General features: G+C 44.0%; 1 pseudogene; it reads left to right on the top strand.

Moving 5' to 3' along the window:
* Positions 1-282: 282 nt before the first annotated feature.
* LOC122672205 overlaps positions 283-19,558 on the top strand; it is a 34,457-nt pseudogene continuing 15,181 nt past the window's right edge.

The following is a 19,558-nucleotide window of genomic DNA, read 5'->3' as shown; positions in this document are numbered from 1 at the left end:
AGTGTACGGTGAACATCAAGATGGAGGAATGACAAAGAGTGAGTCCCGCAATGTGGATTTTCTGGAGACCGATTTCCCTAGCATCAGTGATGCTAGCAGAGACCTTGATCTCTACAAGATAGAGACTGATGAAAATATTTCAACTACTCTTGGCAAGGGTGGGGAATTAAACACTCATCAAGAGATCGCTAGAGAGGGTGAGAGTGATCATCAGCCCAGTGGAAGTGCACTACCTAATGAAAGCGCACAACCCGTGGGTCAAGAACCATCTGCCCATAAAAGTGCACGTGGACACGTTCCCCGATGTCTTTTTGAGATTGAAGGAGACGCAGCCCTCGTCTGTGTCCCGAGGGACGAGGATGATCCAGCCTCAGTGAGTGAGGCGCTCTCTTCTCCAGCTAAGGAAATGTGGCAAACTGCTATAGAAGACGAGTCGAGTTCTATGAGGAAGAACCAAGTTTGGGAGTTAGTTGATCTTCCACCTAGGCGCAAGGCCATCGAGAACAAGTGGGTCCTGAAGGTCAAGCGAAAGGCAAACGAATCAATTGGCAAGTATAAGGCACATCTGGTGGCGAAGGGATATACCCAAAAAGAGGGTATAGACTATGATGAGACGTTCTCCCATGTGGTGAGAATGGCCTCCATACGCCTCATTCTAGCCATTGTCGCAAAGTTGGATTTGGAACTCTACCAAATGGACGTTAAAACTGCTTTTCTTAATGGAGAACTGGACAAGGAGATCTTTATGGTTCAGCCTGTGGGCTTTCAGAAGAAGGGACATGAACGTAAAGTATGTCATCTCCAATGTTCCACTTATGGCCTTAAGCAATCGTCCAGGCAATGGTACATTAGATTTCACCATGCCATTACCACCGGGGGTTTTGACATGATTGAAGAGGACCACTATGTGTATGTTAAACGGTCCAAGGCAGGGTTTCTTATCATATCCTTATATATTGATGACATCTTGTTGGCTAGGAATGACATTGAAATGATTGTCGCCACTAAAGAGTGGTTGTCCTCTACTTTTAAGATAAAGGACATGGGTGAGGCCAACTTTGTGTTGGGTGTGAAGATTTTGAGGCACCGTGCTAGGAGACTTCTTAGTTTGTCTTAAGAGACTTAAATAAAGAAAGTCCTGGAGCGATTCTATATGAATAACTCAAAATCCATTGATACCCCAATGGACAAGGCATGCATTTTGAGCCTAGACCAATGCCCTAAGAGTGATGAAGAGAGAAACTAAATGTCCAAAATACCCTATGCAGCGGCAGTAGGCAGTCTAATGTATGTGATGATGTGCACGCGTCCAGATATTTGCTTTACCGTTGGCATGGTGAGCCATTACCAGAGTAACCAAGGCCAGTTCATTGGCAGGAAATAAAGAGAATACTTCGATACCTACATGGTACTACAGACCTCTCACTCACGTTCAATGGTTCAGACTTGAGACTGAGAGGCTATAGTGAAGCTGATTGGGCTAGTGATAGAGAAGAGCGCAAGTCCACTTTGGGGTATGCGTTTGTCCTGAGAGGTGGGGCTGTCACTTAGAGTAGCAAGAAACAGACCTGCATCACCCTATCCATGACGGAGTCAGAGTATGTCGCATGTTTGGCAGCTGTACAGGAGGTCGTTTGGCTTAGGAGGTTCTTGCAGAGACTTAGTGTTTCTGCTCACTCAAACGACGTTGTGCTTATACACTGTGATAGCACGGCAGCGCTTGCATTTACGAAGGACCCCAAATTCCATGGTAGAGCCAAGTACATTAACATACGGTACCACTACATTCGAGACATGGTAGCGCGAGGGGAAGTTGTTCTGCAGTATATCTCCACTGGAAATATGTTAATTGATCCGTTGACTAAGCCTATTGCCAGAGATGTTTTCCTAGTTCACGTTAGGAACTTGGGACTCAGGCGGATTTGATGTGTTTTTTCTTTGGGAACACTTTGTTTGTGATGGACATTTATCTATATTTCTCTTACATTTATTAATGAGCATATATTTGTTTGATTAATCTTGTGCGTATACATTCATTGTTTGTAAAGATGTCACCAGGCATTGAATCAACCCACTCACATGGGTGATTCGCCTCGGCGCTTGAGCGTAGCAAGCGAGATGAGCCCATGAGCATGTGTTACACCCGTACCCCAGCTATCCCCTTATACCCAGGGCACTTTGGACCTTTACCTTAGAGCCAATGCCATGGTGGCACTAGTCAACACTGATGACCTTGAACTGAAAATACCATAGAAAGATTCCCCTCAAAGTTTTGGAAGTGTGGGCTAAAGCCCCGCAACTTTCCTTGAAGTTTGGGCCATGACAATAGCACCTGAGTTATGAACGGACTCACTCTTGCTGAATCCACCCGTGTTGTCATCAGCCTTTTTGGATTATTTTTTTATGGGACCCACACCCTCGTGTCCTAGACGCCCTAATTGAACCTTTGGACCATATGGACCCCTACCCTCACCATGGATTGGTTGAGTGGGCCATGAAAGTGGGCCCACAAGGCTTAACTTAGGTGATTAATAGGTTTTATACACCCTAGCCTAAACCAAACAGACCTTAGTGGACAACTAAGTCCTGTGGACTTAGGGTGCACCCCAAACATGACCTAATGGACCTAATGGGTATGGCTAAAGCCAAACAAGCCCTAAGACCTAAACCAAAACCCATTTAAAGACCTATGGGCCAACTACATTCTAAGGCCCCTAAACCAAACACACCCTAAGGCCCATCTAACCCCTTAAAGGATACCCTAACCCCTCTCATTCACTTATCTCTCCCCCTTCCCCATAAACCGTGGAGGAGAAGAGACAAGAGAAAAGAGAAGGAGGAAGAGGAAGGAAGAAGAAGGAGAAGTAGAAAAGGAATAGGAGGGGAAGGGAAGAAGGTGGAAGCCATGCAAAGATGGCTGGCAGCTCCACACCTCCTCCCCAGCTGGCCGGACCCAAGGGAGAAGAGAAAGAGGAGGAGAAGAGATGGAGAGAGTGGCTGGAAGAAGGAAGCCCACCAAGGTAAGCTCCCTCAACCTAGCTCTCCCTCATTTCCCTTTGATTTTGTTGGTTTCTTGAGCTAGGACTAACCTAGGGTTCCATTTGGGACTCAAGGTGAAGCTCGGCCCTAGTTGGGAGCTCTAATGGATGTTGACCTAGGCCTCTTAGTGCTGCAATTACAGCCATAGCCAATGAACCCTTGGTTTGAACCTTGAATCCCAACCCATGGACCAATGTGAGACCCAAACCTTGTAGGATCTTGGATCATTGAGGTGAGCCTAGTACCTAGTGACCCTAGGAAGGCTTAGACACCCTCTCCATGACCCTGAGGTGCTATGGAGCTCCAAGCTTCAAGCTGGAGCTCCAAGCTTCAAGCTGGAGCTGAAGCCCTCTGCAATCTCGGGAGAGACTGCCGACGGACAAACGACCGGATCCATCTATCGTGGTACCGCCCGTCAGTCCACCCAATATAAACTTTGTGTGTTGGCCTGAGCGGACGAAGGCACGGATTCACTCTGTTTGCCTCCGCCGGGGACCTGTTGCTCTTGGGTCCTGTCTCAAGAATCGAACGGATGAGGGGGCGGACCCAAGAAGCACATCTGCCCATGGATTCGCTCCCTTTTATGATTGTCTCAGGTGTCGAATGGATAAACGATCGGATTCAACTAAGAAGATCCGCTCGTAGGTTCGCTGGCTCTGTTTTCACCTTTTGGCTTGAACTGAGTCAGGGGCGGATTTAGCTAGCCTAAGACTGCCCGTGAGTCCGCTCGTGCTGTCTTGGTTGAAATCTGATTTTAACCTTATGGGGCTAGTATGGGACCCTTCTATGCATGCTTTACTAATTATTTTTGTATTCCTAGGCTACCCAACTCGATGGTTAGCGGGAAGCCCAAGTGAGAATCATGTCAACCACACACGGAGGCGTCCGTGTTAGGTGAGTGGGTTCTGGGTGATTTGTTGGGCTTGAATATATATTTAATATGGAATCTTAGGCATGCTATTGTATATCTATAAGCATTGTATGCATTGCATTATTATCCAAATGTGAATTGTTATGAATGTGATAGCATGCTCACTATTGTATCGGGTTACGGTGCCGGGTGTGCCGATACCGGAGCCCCAATTTATTTAATTATGAAAACTGTTGTATATCATCCTGATCTGTATGTGTCGTGCCGTGCTAGTACCCAGGTACCAGATGGAATGGGATGTTGATGCACCTGGAATACCTCTCGGGACGATAGGACCCTCCATATAGTATATCTGCGGCTAGGATGTTTATTCCCTTATGCTACGACCCTTGCCAACAGGGGTTTATGTGTTGGATAGTCTGAGCACCTGCGGTCTGTGGAGGTGGGAGAGGCCAGGGCAGGGGTAGTGATGGCTATCGGGGTTTGCCACTGGGTGGTCATGATGGCTTCTACCGGCGCAGGTCCCTTCGTGACAATTGAAGTCTCATTGGGGCGATAGGATAAGTGACCCTCAGTGTTTCCCGAGTTATCACAGTAGCATATACTTGACCGATAGAATTGTGTGCTAGGTGAAAAATGAATCTAACATTGGCATGCATTATTCTGATTGATATTGATTGTATGGTGTATGTGCATTCCCCTTTGCTCCCTCACTAGCTAGTGTAGCTAACCCCGTTATGCAACCCCTTTTTAGTTGTTATGCAGGAGGTACTACTTGGATGAGCACCGTTGGATGCGAATCAAGTGGGACCAGCAGCTGTGACTTAGATGTAGATGTACACCCAAGATTGGTGCCCTTAGGGCAATTAATTATATTTTATTATTTCTATTTTCATCTCTACATGTATGTATAAACTGTGTGTTTATTTATAGGGAGAGTAATGAATGGTTACTTATGTTAGAATTGTCATATGTGTTAGAGAATCGATGCTCTATAATTTCACATGATTTATTTTAATTTCGCTTCTGCTAACTCTTTGTCTGGAATGGTTTATTCCTTTTGTATGTTCCTTTCTGTTATCAAGATGTGATGACAGGGTGGACTGTGGCTCGTGACACTGTATCCGCGATCCTGGTAGGTGTTGGGATGATGTATAATTGTCCAAGTCATACCCCTATGTGGCAATATTTATTACATCAGGATAGGGGTGTGACAGCATGTGTGCTCGATGATGCCTTAGTTAGAGCTACAATGAGACCTTTACTTGGTCCAACTTGGAAGATATCACACTTCCAAGTAGCATGTTAGAAGCCAGATGTGAGGTTCTAGGCAGAAACCATGAGGGTGACTGCGCTACAGACTCAGGTTAGGCGCTTAGAGTAGCGACTAGACTTAGATCTGTATGGTGTTTATTTATTGCGAGTGACATGCCCACCCTAGTGGGAGTTACGCCATAGCATGCATATCATACTGCATGTGCTTATGACGACCGATAGTGAGAGTGATCGAATGGATCCCTGCTTCGTCACTGTGTGAGTCACGTGGATTATATTAATCCCATAGTACCCTCATTACCTGAGACTATGTCATGAAAAAGACACCCAATGATGCTACTTTGACGTTCTTCTTAGGATCATGGATGATGCGGTCCAGTGGGAAGTGATAGGGAAAGCTGTTGGGGATATTTGAATTGACATGAGGGGCTCAGGAAAAACCATCAGATGTTACACCTTTGTTATGTGACTCATTGCCCGGGCGACATGTCGTATTTGTGATCGATGCAGTCATGAGTACATTACATACCAAGGATTAACATTGCTCATCATGAGGGGTCAAGAGTGTTAGATCTGGTGTAAGTGGATCGTTTGGGGTATTTCGAGATTGTTTGTGAGTGATGTAGTATGTTGGTTAGATGGAAGCTTGATATAGTACTCCTATCTTGTGTTATCTCGATAGGTCGCACACCCCATTTCCTGCATGAAGAGTTACATAATTGAGAGAGACTTGGATGCATAGTTAAACTATTGCGCCCCATGTGGGTGAGTGGGAGATGTAAATAGAATATGGGCCAGGCCCGGTCCAAGCTGCCCACAAGGGGCAGGTCGGACCTGACCCGACCCTGGTGCGCATGGGAAGAACGAGCCACTTAAGTGGCTGGGTCTCTTCCTCTCTCTTAGATAGATTCCCAGTGGGAGTCTAAAAGGGGCAGGGGTCTTAGGGTTTTGGCTTTATATAGAAAGCCTGTAACCCTAAGACCAGTAGATCTATGAAACCAAAAATTCTCCCTCTCTCCAGTGTTTGTGTTCTCTTTGGGATTCCATCTCTTCCTAGGGATTTGTGGTGTGGAGTTCTCTATAGGAAGCCTGTCGTGATCGTGAGGAGCTTCGTTCGAGTGCTAGTAACCATAAGCTTGGCTATTGATTCTTCTTCCGCTGCGCTTCCGTACACATTCAGGTATGATCCAAACCCTAGTTAATTTGGATCTTGGTGTATATGACCTAACACCCCCTAATAACAAGAGGCTAAATGAAATGAAAACAAAGAAGTTCTTCTTCTTCGTTCATTCGAACACTCTGGCAGTAACCAGACCTTGGAAGCACACTCTCCGACAGTTGATATCCATTGAGCAGGTACCAGAAATATTCGAGGACAAGCCGATGACTGCTGAACATAAACATCTGAATGGGAGCTCTTCTTGTTCATCATCAATTGACATGTCCTTTGATCCTGTGAGCCCAAAAAATGACCGTGCTTCTTTTTCCAACTTTCCTGGGAAAAGCTTAACACCAACACCAATCCCATTTCCTGCATGAAGAGTTACATAATTGAGAGAGACTTGGATGCATAGTTAAACTATTGCGCCCCATGTGGGTGAGTGGGAGATGTAGATAGAATATGGGCCAGGCCCGGTCCAAGCTACCCACAAGGGGCAAGTCGGACCTGACCCAACCCTGGTGTGCATGGGAAGAACCAGCCACTTAAGTGGCTGGGTCTCTTCCTCTCTCTTAGATAGATTCCCAGTGGGAGTCTAAAAGGGGCAGGGGTCTTAGGGTTTTGGCTTTATATAGAAAGCATGTAACCCTAAGACCAGTAGATCTGTGAAACCAAAAATTCTCCCTCTCTCCAGTGTTTGTGTTCTCTTTGGGATTCCATCTCTTCCTAGGGATTTGTGGTGTGGAGTTCTCTATAGGAAGCCTATCGTGATCGTGAGGAGCTTCGTTCGAGTGCTAGTAACCATAAGCTTGGCTATTGATTCTTCTTCCGCTGCGCTTTCGTACACATTCAGGTATGATCCAAACCCTAGTTAATTTAGATCTTGGTGTATATGACCTAACACCCCCTAATAACAAGAGGCTAAATGAAATGAAAACAAAGAATTTCTTCTTCTTCGTTCATTCGAACACTCTGGCGGTAACCAGACCTTGGAAGCACACTCTCCGATAGTTGATATCCATTGAGCAGGTACCAAAAATATCCGAGGACAAGCCGATGACTGCTGAACATAAACATCTGAATGGGAGCTCTTCTTGTTCATCATCAATTGACATGTCCTCTGATCCTGTGAGCCCAAAAAATGACCGTGCTTCTTTTTCCAACTTTCCTGGGAAAAGCTTAACACCAACACCAATCCCCGAAAAATATGTTACCCATAGTGTTCAATCCTCTCCTTTATCCATAGCTTACGAAGGTAAACTCGAAGAGGTTAGACCTAGCAATGGCACAAGAAACTATGAAGCAATGATTTGGCCCAAGAGGGGGTTAATGAACAATCTAGTAATTGCAGTTGCACATTTGAAGAAAATCAACAAATTAAGGACATTAATACCAATGGTCATGCTGCCAAAGTTTCATTCTCAGATTTAGGTCTTAGGGTGGTTGAGAAAGCAGGCCTGGTAAAATCTTCTAACTCTTATGTTAAAGAAAAGGATAATAGACATTCTAAGGGACAGAGCAAAAATGGGACTGGGGAAGCTGAGACTGCTACTGCTCTATCTGCCAGTCTCAAGGAGGATGGAGACGGGGATGAATAGGTAGAAAATGGATAGGAAGAACAAAAAAGAAAGCAAAAATATCTTATAATAGAAGATGAATTATCTCATAATTTTTCACTAGATGTAAACAAAAAGATCATGCTTTGTTTATTTTTATTTTGAAACTCTTGTTGATCTGATCTCTTGAGCCGTGAACTGACTTGCTTTAGAACAATGTTTCTTCTACATTCTCTGTCGAAGAAGCCATGAGGTATCAAAGGGAATCAGCCATGGCAGACGTATCCAATGTTTAAAGCACCTCCATAGGCCGATTCAACCCTTAGATCCCAGACCCCAACCTAGTCTTCTATTGTGACATTTTTATTGAAAACTTCAAATCTAGTTCTAAACCTACCGCCAGATCTAATTTTAGGAATTTATCTCTCAAATAATGGTCTGGTGCTAGAATTTTTAAGGTCTGGAATCCATAGGGTTTGGAATTACCTAGTTAATCCATAGAAATGATCTTACAGGGTTAAGGTATTAAAGAAGAAGAAAAAGAAAAGAAGCAAAGGGGAAGAAGAGGGTTCAGTTGGTGGAAGCCATGGAGTTTGGAGGTTTGAATTGGCTTTTCACATAAGAAAACAGAGCAGATGAGAGATGAAGGAGAAGGAGAATAATAAGTTGGGGATTTGGAAGTTGTGGTATTTAGATGGTTTTGGTCATTAGTTGCAGGAAGAAGAAGAAGAAAAAAGGTATGAGGTTAGAGATGAGGATAATATTGTCTTTTTTATTATATTTCTAACACCGTCAGCCAATACAGGTACGGTTGATAGAATCTTTTAATTTTAGTGGAGGGGAGAGTAATTACTCAATATGCAGGGGTAGGGTTTGTCATTAGGGCATAATTGAGTAGAGGGGGGAGTAATTTACCCTAAAATAAATGAAAACACCCCCAAAATCATAATAGAGTCAAGAGTCTATTATGGATTATGGCCAAAAATGTTTTTCCTTCATTTTTTTTCTCAAGTTTAATGAGCACGTGCTCATAAGTAGTAGAAGTAAGGGTAAAATAGACATTTGGATTTTATTTTAGAAAAGTTGTTTCTTCTTTTTCTTTTGTGAACAAATCCTGCTCCATGGAGAACTAGGAAAACAACAATAGCCTTCACCAAAAACTCTAGAAGTTTTAGTCTTCACTAAAATCGTTGAGACATCAGCAGTGGCAGTGGTTGCCATGTATGAGATTGAACACTCACGCTCAGAAAAGAAGAAGAAGAAGAAGGATCGTAGCAATAAAAGTAACCCAAATGACTAAGTCGATTATGATCAAACCCCACAGCTTCACCCCTTCCATATTAGACACTGCCCAATGGTCTATCTTCCTTAAGAACTACGACCGCCTCAACGTCCGTTGTCACACCCCTATCCCAACCAGGGACACTTAGTACAAACACCAGGGTATGACTAGGATGACACGTGTCATCCAACCATAGTAGCATGACCCCGATGTTGTGGCTTGGATCACAGTTAAACTAATTTAACATTTTAGTCAATATCAGAGTACGAAGAATGAGAAATATAACATTTCTAACAAAAGGAAAGTTTGGGAAGTGTTTAATAAATATAGTTACTTGTTGTTCAGTTCGATCAAGGTGATAACAGTACTGTAATTACAAGTTTCCCAAAATGACCATCATATAACTATACAAAAAATAAAATATAACAACAATGTTTATACAAGGGCAAAGCCCCAAAAGAATAAAAAATAGGAATAATCCTCAATCAAGGTGTCTCGAAGGCACAATCATAACACGGACAGTCGTCGTCATGATCCTCAGTCACTGGGTCCGAGTCCTCCACACCAATAAAGTCGTAATCACCATAATGAACCTCAAGGTTTGCCAAGTAACCCTAATCTGCGAATGCATCTAAAAGTATGCACAAAAAGGGAGTAAGCTCCACTGAGCCCAATGAGGGGAAGGGGAGCATGCAAGCAATTACACATAGTCCATGATGCATGAATCATTATCCAATTAGCCACCTAGCAAACATGTCTAAGTCACTAGGTTCTTGCTATTACAACAACTCGGGGGACACCGCGGATCACGTATCATATCACCAAAGTAAACCTTAATTATTATATTGGGGCCCACATCGGTTGAAGCTACATGCCACCCAGAGGCAGACCTCAATAACCAATGATCAACCCTGATCTAGCCTCGTATCACTCCTCAGGCACACAGGGAGCCTTGGTTACCCAACACCTAAACATCTGTTCGTAAGGGTCATAACAATGGGAACATCATCCTACCCACATGATACTATATGGTACTATCGTATCGAGAGGTATTTCGGGTGCGTAAACATCCCATATCATCTATCGCCTGGGTACCAACATGACACTACACATGATAGACAATTTGTAACATCACACATGAATCCAATACCACACCATTCTAACTTACAAATTTATCTCACTAACATAACCACTATCATAGTTCAAGTATGCAAGTATGAAGTATGCATGTTGGATGGTATACAAAGCATATTATAATGTCAAACAATCCCAAATTAAATCAAAATCCAAACCCACTCACCGAATGGTTTACGAATTGAAATTTAGGTTCGTCGTTCGGTTGCCATTTAATACGTCTCCCACCTGAGTGTTGATGCCTAGGGAGGTGTGAAAGAGGGTTAGAAACAATAGATGGGGTCCCAAGAGGATCCCCTTAGGGTTGCCTAAGGCTAAGGCCTTTAGAACAAGAACGGTTGCAAGGGCGGTAACATCAGCAACTTGCGACCACCCTTGCGATCGTCCAGGTATAGACTCTCGGATGCCCAACAGTTGTAGGGGTAGTTGCATATTACTGAGCGACCGGCCCTGCGACCGCCCACCTGCAGAGTCCAACGATTGCATGACCGGTTGCAACTAGTCGTGTGACCGCTTAAGGTAAAGTACTAGGCAGACGGTTTTAACCGCAACTTGCGACCGCTATTTGAGTTTAAAATAATACTGCAAGCGTACGGGTAAATCGTAGTTACAGGTCGAACACAGGGAGGTGAATAATCCAATTTCCACTTACGTAGAGCACACCAATTAATGGTTGAGTGATCTAAACTAATTAAGATAACTAAAACTAATTAAAAGATTAAAAATGAAAAACTAATAAAATTAAATAAAATAGCAGCACTTAGATAGTTAATAAAGTTGCACAACCCCAATGAAGATGATTCCGTCACTTGAATCCCATCACTCGAATTCGCCGCATCCGATAACAAAGAACCAAATTACAAAATTGGTAAATAAAAAGTACACATATGATCTTAGGGAAGGGGAAAATAAAAATTATCCTAACAATGATTCTAAAAATTAAAATTACATATGATAACCTAAATACATAAGATCTAAAAAAAACTAAAAAGAAGGAGATGAGAGATCGGGTATAAGGAAGAGGGCTGCTGTCAACTAAAAAGGGAAACTAAAATTGAAATAAAATCTAACAAAGTCAAAGAAGGGAACTAAACGAAACTAGGAAAGAAGAACTTGCTACTGCTGCATTCAAAAGAACAATAAATAAAATCAAAATAATCCAAAGAGAGAAACGACACTGCTGTTGCTGTTGTTTGTCTAGAACAGAGAATTAAAACTGAAAAGAGAAAACGAAGGACTCAGAGGGAGAGGGGCTGGTTGCATTCCTTATATGCTGTTCGGTTTCCTTCTTCTCCTTCTTCTCAAACTCCTTTCCTGCCCTCTCTCTTATCTCCACGGTTCTATTGTCACAAAGGGAATAAAATTCCCAATAACCACCCCAAAACCGTGGTAGTTTCCAACCCAATACAATTTTCCTTTTGACAAAATAAAAAGAATAAACAAATCCCTACACTTAGAATCCTAACTAACTTAGGAGATAAAAAAAAAAAAAGAACTAAACTAAATCTAATTCAGTTTACCCAGTAGAACCAAATATAAGTGGCCCAAATTCTGATTTGTGAGACTCTTCAATCTTGTATCCTTGATCATCAACTTCGATTAGGAGACTGCAAAGAAATCGCCACCCAATCACCTGTGATCACATGTGAGAGAGTGAGTCTTCATCTTCAAATAATATCCTTAACTTCTAGGAGTCTTGCAAAAAATCATCATCACATGAGAGAGAGAGAGAGAGTGAGAGATTTTCCCCCTTTTTTTATTCTACTCTTTCATCATGAATGTCAACCTCACTAAAAATCATTTTTGGACTATATCTTTCTGTCCTAGGCTCGGATGGACCCAGTCCGAGAATTAAAGTTGCACCATTTTAAATTCCGGACAGAAGGAGCCCAATATCCAATATTTCTTGAAAGATTCTCGATTTACCAAAATTCCCATTATGCCCCTATGCTTGATTTTTCTCTCTCTTCTCCTCTAAACTTGAATCGGCTCATAACCAAGTGACTTTTAACCCGGCTGAATTCTTCAACCTTGTAGCTTTGCGTTTGGCGGTCCAATTAGACATGTATTCTCCACTTTGAGCAAAATGTCCCTACACTTGAAAAATGATAAAAAATACTAGAGTAGCACTGTTCTAATAATAAAATGACAGTAAATAATGCATTAAAATGAGGTATAAAATATGGCTAACAAATAGCCCCATACTTGAACTTTGCTTGTCCTCGAGCAAAAAGAAATCTTAGAAAGCAAAACAAAACGAAAATCTGAACTCACTTTCGTAGGAGTCACGATTGTACTTAGCAGGTACAACAAGCCTTTAAACCCCTAGGTTACCCCTAGTAGACGAGTTGTGTCTCATGAGTGCTTGCAGTGAATATACACACAAAATTCGATTGTAAATCCATACTATGACCAAGATAAAGAATGCAGCCCCAAAATAAAAATAACTTACTTTAAGATTTTCTAGATGTTCCCCCACACTTGAACTTTATTATCCCACTTTGAGTTGGAGAACTGTCACACATCTAAATTAGGGAAACTCTGGGATTTAGGTTGGTCACACTTTTCCCTCGAGATTAGATCGAGTAGGTCATCTAGGCTACAAAAGACTTCAACTCAGAGTTTTGGTAGAACCTTTAAACACTTGCACGGTCTCAATTTCACTTTTGTTTCACTTTGAAATATATTTCTAAGGATATAGAGAGAGTTCATCTAGGTAGGTGGGAATAGGGTTTGTGAGTTGGATGGTCGATTAGGGTAAGTCGTGTGGAGAGAGAATGTCTGCAGAGGAGAATGGGGTTTTTCATGAAGTGGTTGATCTTGGAAGATTCCTAGGGTTCCCGGAGTTGCAATCTCAGCCTCAGGTGTTTGTGGCTCCCAAGAGGACGTTTGCGGCGGTGGTGAAGCCTAGGCTGCGGGAGATTGCAAGCCTGCCGTGGTCGGTTAGGGATGGAAATTTGACTAGAATCAAAATACCCCAATCTGCCTACATTGCGCAACTGGATAAGCTAAAGTTTGCGCTTCTGGGGAGAGTAAATTTCCGGTTTACTACGATGATAAGGGTTCGAGAGGCGACAAAGTCTTGGGTGCTGAAGGACAAGGTGCACCTAAAATCCATTGGTAAGGGTTTCATTATTTTCAAATTTAGTAATGCTGAAGATATGTCTGCACTTTGGAGGCGAGGCCCTCTTCGCATAGATGGCCAAACCCTACGTCTTCAACAGTGGAGAAAAGATTTTCAGGTTCAGGCGCAATCCATTACGCACAGGCTCATCTGGGTTCGCTTCCCAAACTTGCCCCATGAGTACTGGCACGATGAGATTCTATTATCTATCGCCAAGGCAGTGGGGCAGCCGGTTTCCATTGACAAATGCTCCAAAGACTTGCACTTTGGTCATTATGCACGAGTGTGCGTCGATGTTGATGATTCCATACCACGGGTGGAGGAAGTTCTGGTCGAAAGGGAGCAAGCAGGCTCGTTAGAGTTGTTCGTTTTCAAGCAGCAGATTATTTTTTAGGAGCCACCGTCACGATGTGCGGGTTGTCAATATTTTGGCCACAAGGAGGAGTTCTGTCCGGGGAAGGAGAGAATGGTGGCCCCTGCAGCGTCACCAGCAGGGGCTATGGTCATTGACAGCACTCGGCGATTTGTCAGGGATGAACGGCGGTAGGTTTCTCCGGCTGGTGGGACGTTGGAATGAGACGTAGGCCACTTAAATGGTGTTATAGAGGTGGGCCAGGGGAGCACACGTGTCACGATTGAGGAGAGGTTGAGAGAGGCAATTCAGGAGGAAGCTGGCCGTGGTCTAGTGGAAGAGTCCCACTCCAATTCAGTGTCTAGGGTATGTGACTCTATTCAATATGATAGCACAGAAGAAGCGGTTATAGGTGCATTGCAGTTGAGAGATCCAGGTCAGCCAGTTGGGCAAGTCGTGTTGGGTGTGGAGTCCTCTTGGCCTAGTTTGGTGGATACTACTCGGGTGACCCATGGAGTGACCATGAAGCGACACATCAGGTGGATTTTTTACAGGAAGGTGGCTCCCTGGAGGTGGTGTTATCGTCAATATCAGTAGCTAGTCACGATAATGGCCGAATGGCAGTTGTCACTCATGCTGGAGTGGTTGACAATGCCAAGACTGATGAAGCTCCCTTCGTTAAGGTAACTCGGCGTCGGCAGGAACGTGCGAAGCATCTTCAAATGGCCAATATAATCTCAGGCTCGCGTCGCCGCGGACATGGAACCCAGGAGGTAAGTTTGGTTGATGAAGGTCTGCAGGGAGATAAAAGAGAGAGTGCCAAGCGCTCTGATTTGCCATCCAATAATTAATTATGAAATGCCTCTATTGGAACAATAGAGGAGTTGGAAACCAGCGGGTATGCTCTCACCTACAGTGCCTTATGAAGGAAAGGGTACCAGATTTTCTTTGTTTAGTCGAGCCCAAAATTGGGGTTGAGAAGTGCCCTTTATAATTCTTTGCTAGGCTGGGTTTGCACGCAAAGGTTATCACCAACAGGCGTGAAGCAGGGTATCCTAACATCTGGCTCCTATGGAGGTTTGGCTTGCCACGGCCAATGGTCATCATGGATTCGGAATAGCACATCTCCCTACAAGTAAAGTTATAGGGAATTAAAAGTGTCATCTCGGTGGTTCATGCAAGTTATTTTCGTGCGGCCCGGCGACAACTTTGGTGCGATTTGGCTTCTATTGCAAGTATCACTTGCCCGTGGCTGGTTATTGGTGACTTCAATGCTTACCTTTATGCAGCAGACAAATGGGGTTCGGGTCGGTTTAATGTGGGCTTGGCAGAGGACTTTATAGCAATGGTAGAAGCAGCCTCACTCTTACAGCTCCCCTTTGTGGGCTGCAAGTTCACTTGGTCGAACAACCGGAAGGTGGGTAATGTTCGGGTAGTGTTAGATTGCGGCTTCTGCAACGAGGCATGGTGGTCTCGATATGAGGTGTGTGTGCAGCAGGTTCTGGTCAGGGGGTCTTCTGACCACTCTCCCCTGGTGATCTCTTGCAATAAGGTGGTGCGCCCTGCAAATGCCCCTTTTCGAATGCAGAGGTTCTGGTCTGAGCACGAGAGTTTCCACGGTTTCGTGCAGCACTCTTGGGAGGTACCTATTCGGGGTACTCCCCTCTTTGTGGTGGCAGCAAAATTAAAAAGGCTCAAAGGCCCTTTGCGGGAATGGGCGCACAAGGTGTTCCCCCACATTGATATTGAAGTCACCCGAATAAGGGAGAGTCTTGTAGCAATTCAGGTTTCCATGGACAGTCAGGGGTTCTCTGAAGAGCTATTCGAAAGTGAGCTGCAAGCTAGACGAAAATATGATCAGGTAATTCTTCTCCAAGAAAAGCTATGGAGCGAGAAGGCCAGAGATAAGTGGGTAAAGCAGGGAGACAGATGCTCTAAATACTTTCACATGTCTGCAAAAATTAGAAGGGTCAGAAATACCATTCGAGAATTAAAAAAGGATGATGGGGTGGTACTTTTTGATGTGGGTGACATTGGAGATTGTATGGCCTTGCACTTTGAGTCTTTTTTCAAAAAGGGAGTAACTGCCATGAAAGAGGGTCTGCTATCTGCAATACCGGGGCTGGTTTCTAGTGAAGATAATGAGATGCTGGCAAGGGTTCCTTCGCCAGAGGAAATCAAAGCCGCTGTATTTGATCTAGACCCCTCCAGTGCGCCAGGACCAGATGGGTTTCCAGGCATTTTTTTCAAGGTTTGCTGGGACATTGTTGGAGCAGATATTTGCAGGGGAATTCAAAAATTTTTTCGAGAAGGTGTCGTCACAAGGGGCATCAACAGTAATTTCCTAACCCAGGTACCGAAGGTGGAAGGCGCAAATAAAGTGGGGCAGTTTCACCCAATTTGCTTAGGGAATTTCTTTTTTAAATTGATCCCTAAAATCATGGCAACTTGACTGGCTAAGATCTTGCACAAGCTGATCTCCCCAGAGCAAGGAGCATTCCAGAAGGGGAAAGTGATTTTTGAGAGCGTTGGTGTTGCGTCAGAGCTGGCCAACATCATGTCACTAAAATGCAGGGGTGGGGGTTTGGGCATGAAGCTGGACATACAAAAGGCATTTGACTCACTTGACTGGGGCTTTCTTCTTGATGTCCTAAGGGCTTTTGGTTCCTCACAGCTATGGATCTCGTGGGTGCAACAGATTTTGCAGACTACCAAGATTTCCATCTTAATAAATGGAGGTCCAGTGGGCTTTTTTGGGGTGGAAAGAGGGCTGTGGCAGGGAGATCCCCTTTCACCACTCTTGTTTATTCTCTCGGAAGAGGTACTTTGCAGAGGACTCACAGAGTTGCGCAGAACAGGAGAGATTTTAGCTCTCCCAGGACCACGGCAGGTAGACACCCCATCTCAGCTCCTCTATGCTGATGATCTTTTTGTCTTCATGAAAGTAGACTTAAAGAGTGTGAAGCGGGTACGGCAGTTCTTAGATGACTATGGCTCCTACTCGGGTCAGGTGATCAACCTTGCAAAAAGCAAAGTATTTTTAGGAAGAATCACTGCAACCAGAAAGCAGCAATTGTCTTCAGCTCTACAAATTCCTATCTGCAAGCTTCCCACCCGGTACTTAGGTGTGGAACTGGTGCAAGGAAGAGTGAAAAGAGAGGTGCTTATGCCTTTGGTTGATAAATTTAAAAGAAGATTGTCGGCTTGGAAAGGGCGCCTTCTATCCATGGCGGGGCGTGTGGAATTAGTCAGATCAGTGATGTGTAGTATTCCAGTCCACAATTTCTCGGTTTACCTATGGCCAGCCTCAGTCATTGAACTCATGGAGAAATGGATCCGTAACTTCGTCTGGATGGGGGAAGCAGATAAATCCAAGGCAATTACTGTACGATGGGACAGCCTCTGCAAGCCCAAGAAGGAAGGGGGACTAGGGATTCGTCGCCTTCGAGACCTAAATTTGGCCCTGATTGCGAAGTTGGCTTGGTCAATAAAAATGGAGAAGACAAACTTTGTTGTTTTCTTGAGGGGAAGGTTATTGAAGAAGGATGGCACCCCAAAGAGTGCAACTGGATCATCTACAGTGCTCCCTGGGCTTCACAAGGTATGGGATTTTGTACAATCTGCTGAACGGTGGGTAGTGGGCAATGGATCCTCAATCTGGTTCTGGTATGACAAATGGGTGGGGGAACATAGTGTTGAAGACCTGTTGAAGCCTAGCCGGATACCCCTCCATCTAACCGCAATAGTTTCTGAATTTTTAGATGGTGATCATTGGGATTTCCCTAATGTTACATCTCCGGCGATCCATGTTATGTTTGAAAAGATCAAGGACCTGGGCATCACAGCTACAGCCAGAGAGAACCTTTGGATTTGGGGGCATTCAAGAACGGGGAACTTTACGGTTAAATCAGCTTGGGATGGACTGAGATTGAAGGCAGGCCTACCATCGTGGTGCTGGGCTATATAGCAACGCGCACTGCACCCTCGCTACTCTCTGTTCGGTTGGAGGATGGCGCATGGAGCCCTTCCAACAGATGATAAAGTAAGGCAGAGATCTGTTCCTATTGTGTCAAGATGTGAATTGTGCCATGAGGCATGCAAATCAAATCAGCACATTTTCCTAGATTGCCATTTCTCTGTTCAGGTGTGGTGTGAAATCCTCTCCTACTTTAAGGAAAATTGGCCTGGGTTCCCCTCGATGGAACTTCTCTTCTCATGGTGGCGAAGGAAGGTGAAGAGCGTGCCCTTATGCCAAGTTTGGGAGCTGCTTCTCATCATTGGTTGCCAGCAAATTTGGTTTGAACTCAACAAAAGAAGATTCGACAATCGAGACGGAACACCGATGCAGGTGGTGAAACGCTACTTCAGAGAAGTTTCTGATAGCTCAAGCATCAGTGCAGTTCGAGTGATGAGAGTAGAAGAGCTGGTTATGGCAAGACAGTTCCAAGTCGCCATTGCTAGGCCATCAGCAGGATCTATCTTAGAACTCAAATGGCTTCATCCACCCCCAGGTTGGACAAAGTTAAATATAGATGGGTCATCCCTGGGAAACCTGGGGTCATCAAGGGCAGAAGGGATTTTCAGAAACCACATTGGATACCCAATCAGGTGCTTTGCAACTTTCCAAGGAGTAGATACTAATTTTAATGTAGAAATGGCGGCCTTTTTTTAAGGAATTAGAGAAGCCAAAGAGCTTCATATTAGCAATTTATGGGTGGAGTGTGATTCTACATCGGTGGTCTCCTCAATACTCTCAAGCTCATTTCCATGGCACTTGCTACAGCAGTGGTGTGCAATCTCTGGATTCCTCTGCTCCATACAATGGCGCATTACACACTGTTCCCGTGAGGTTAACTTGGCTGTGGATGCACTCGCCAAAAAGGCAGCAACGCAACAAGAATCCTCCTTTTGGACCATTGCCCCCCCTTTCATTGCCCAGGCAATCGAATGGGAAGCTTCAGGTCGCCCTTATTACAGGTTCTAACATTTATGAGGTTAGAGCGAGATGTTTGTATTTGTGAGTAGGGAATGGCCAGCATTGGCTATTATTTATCTCCCTTCTCCTGCTTGATGTAACAATCTTTTTCTAATCTTAATATATACGTTGCTGATCTTTACCCCCAAAAAAAAAAATTCTAAATTGAACTCAAATATTCCTCTACTACGTTTGGCTTGAATGACATTGTTGGAATGGCTTCCTCTAAAAGGCTGACCTTGTAGGAAAGGGAGGAAACAATATGTATATCATACAGGAGCTCTAACATGGAGGACTATCCAAGGAGGGACACGGGTGGATAAATAATTCAACACATGTCCGCTCCCAGGGGACTCGATACCGTGATCCCTGCCTACTCTGATACCATGTTAGAATCCGAGAAGAAGAGTAATAGAGCTGAAGTGCTTGAAAGATCAATGAGATCAGTCAAGCTTCTATTTATAAAGAGTCACTTAGAAGTGAAATTACACAGCTACCCCTACTCTTATTAACTCTAATATTTAGAGTTATTAGATAGGGGAAAAAGGGAAATAAAGAAAAGAAAATTTACATAATAGAATACCAAGTACACCCCCACGATATACATCATACAATTCAACACTCCCCCTTAAGTTGGAGCATAGATATCAATCATGCCCAACTTAGATACAAAAGGATGAAATAACCTTCCACTCAACCTTTCAGTGAACACATCAGCAAGTTGATCTTTAGACTTCACGAAGGGAATACAAATAAGACCACTTTCAAGCTTTTCCTTAATGAAGTGTCTG

The sequence above is a fragment of the Telopea speciosissima genome, chromosome 8, assembly GCF_018873765.1.
Source record: "Telopea speciosissima isolate NSW1024214 ecotype Mountain lineage chromosome 8, Tspe_v1, whole genome shotgun sequence".
Lineage (NCBI taxonomy): Eukaryota > Viridiplantae > Streptophyta > Magnoliopsida > Proteales > Proteaceae > Telopea > Telopea speciosissima.
Note: the sequence above shows the minus strand (reverse complement) of the source record. Positions and strands in the feature narration are given on the sequence as shown.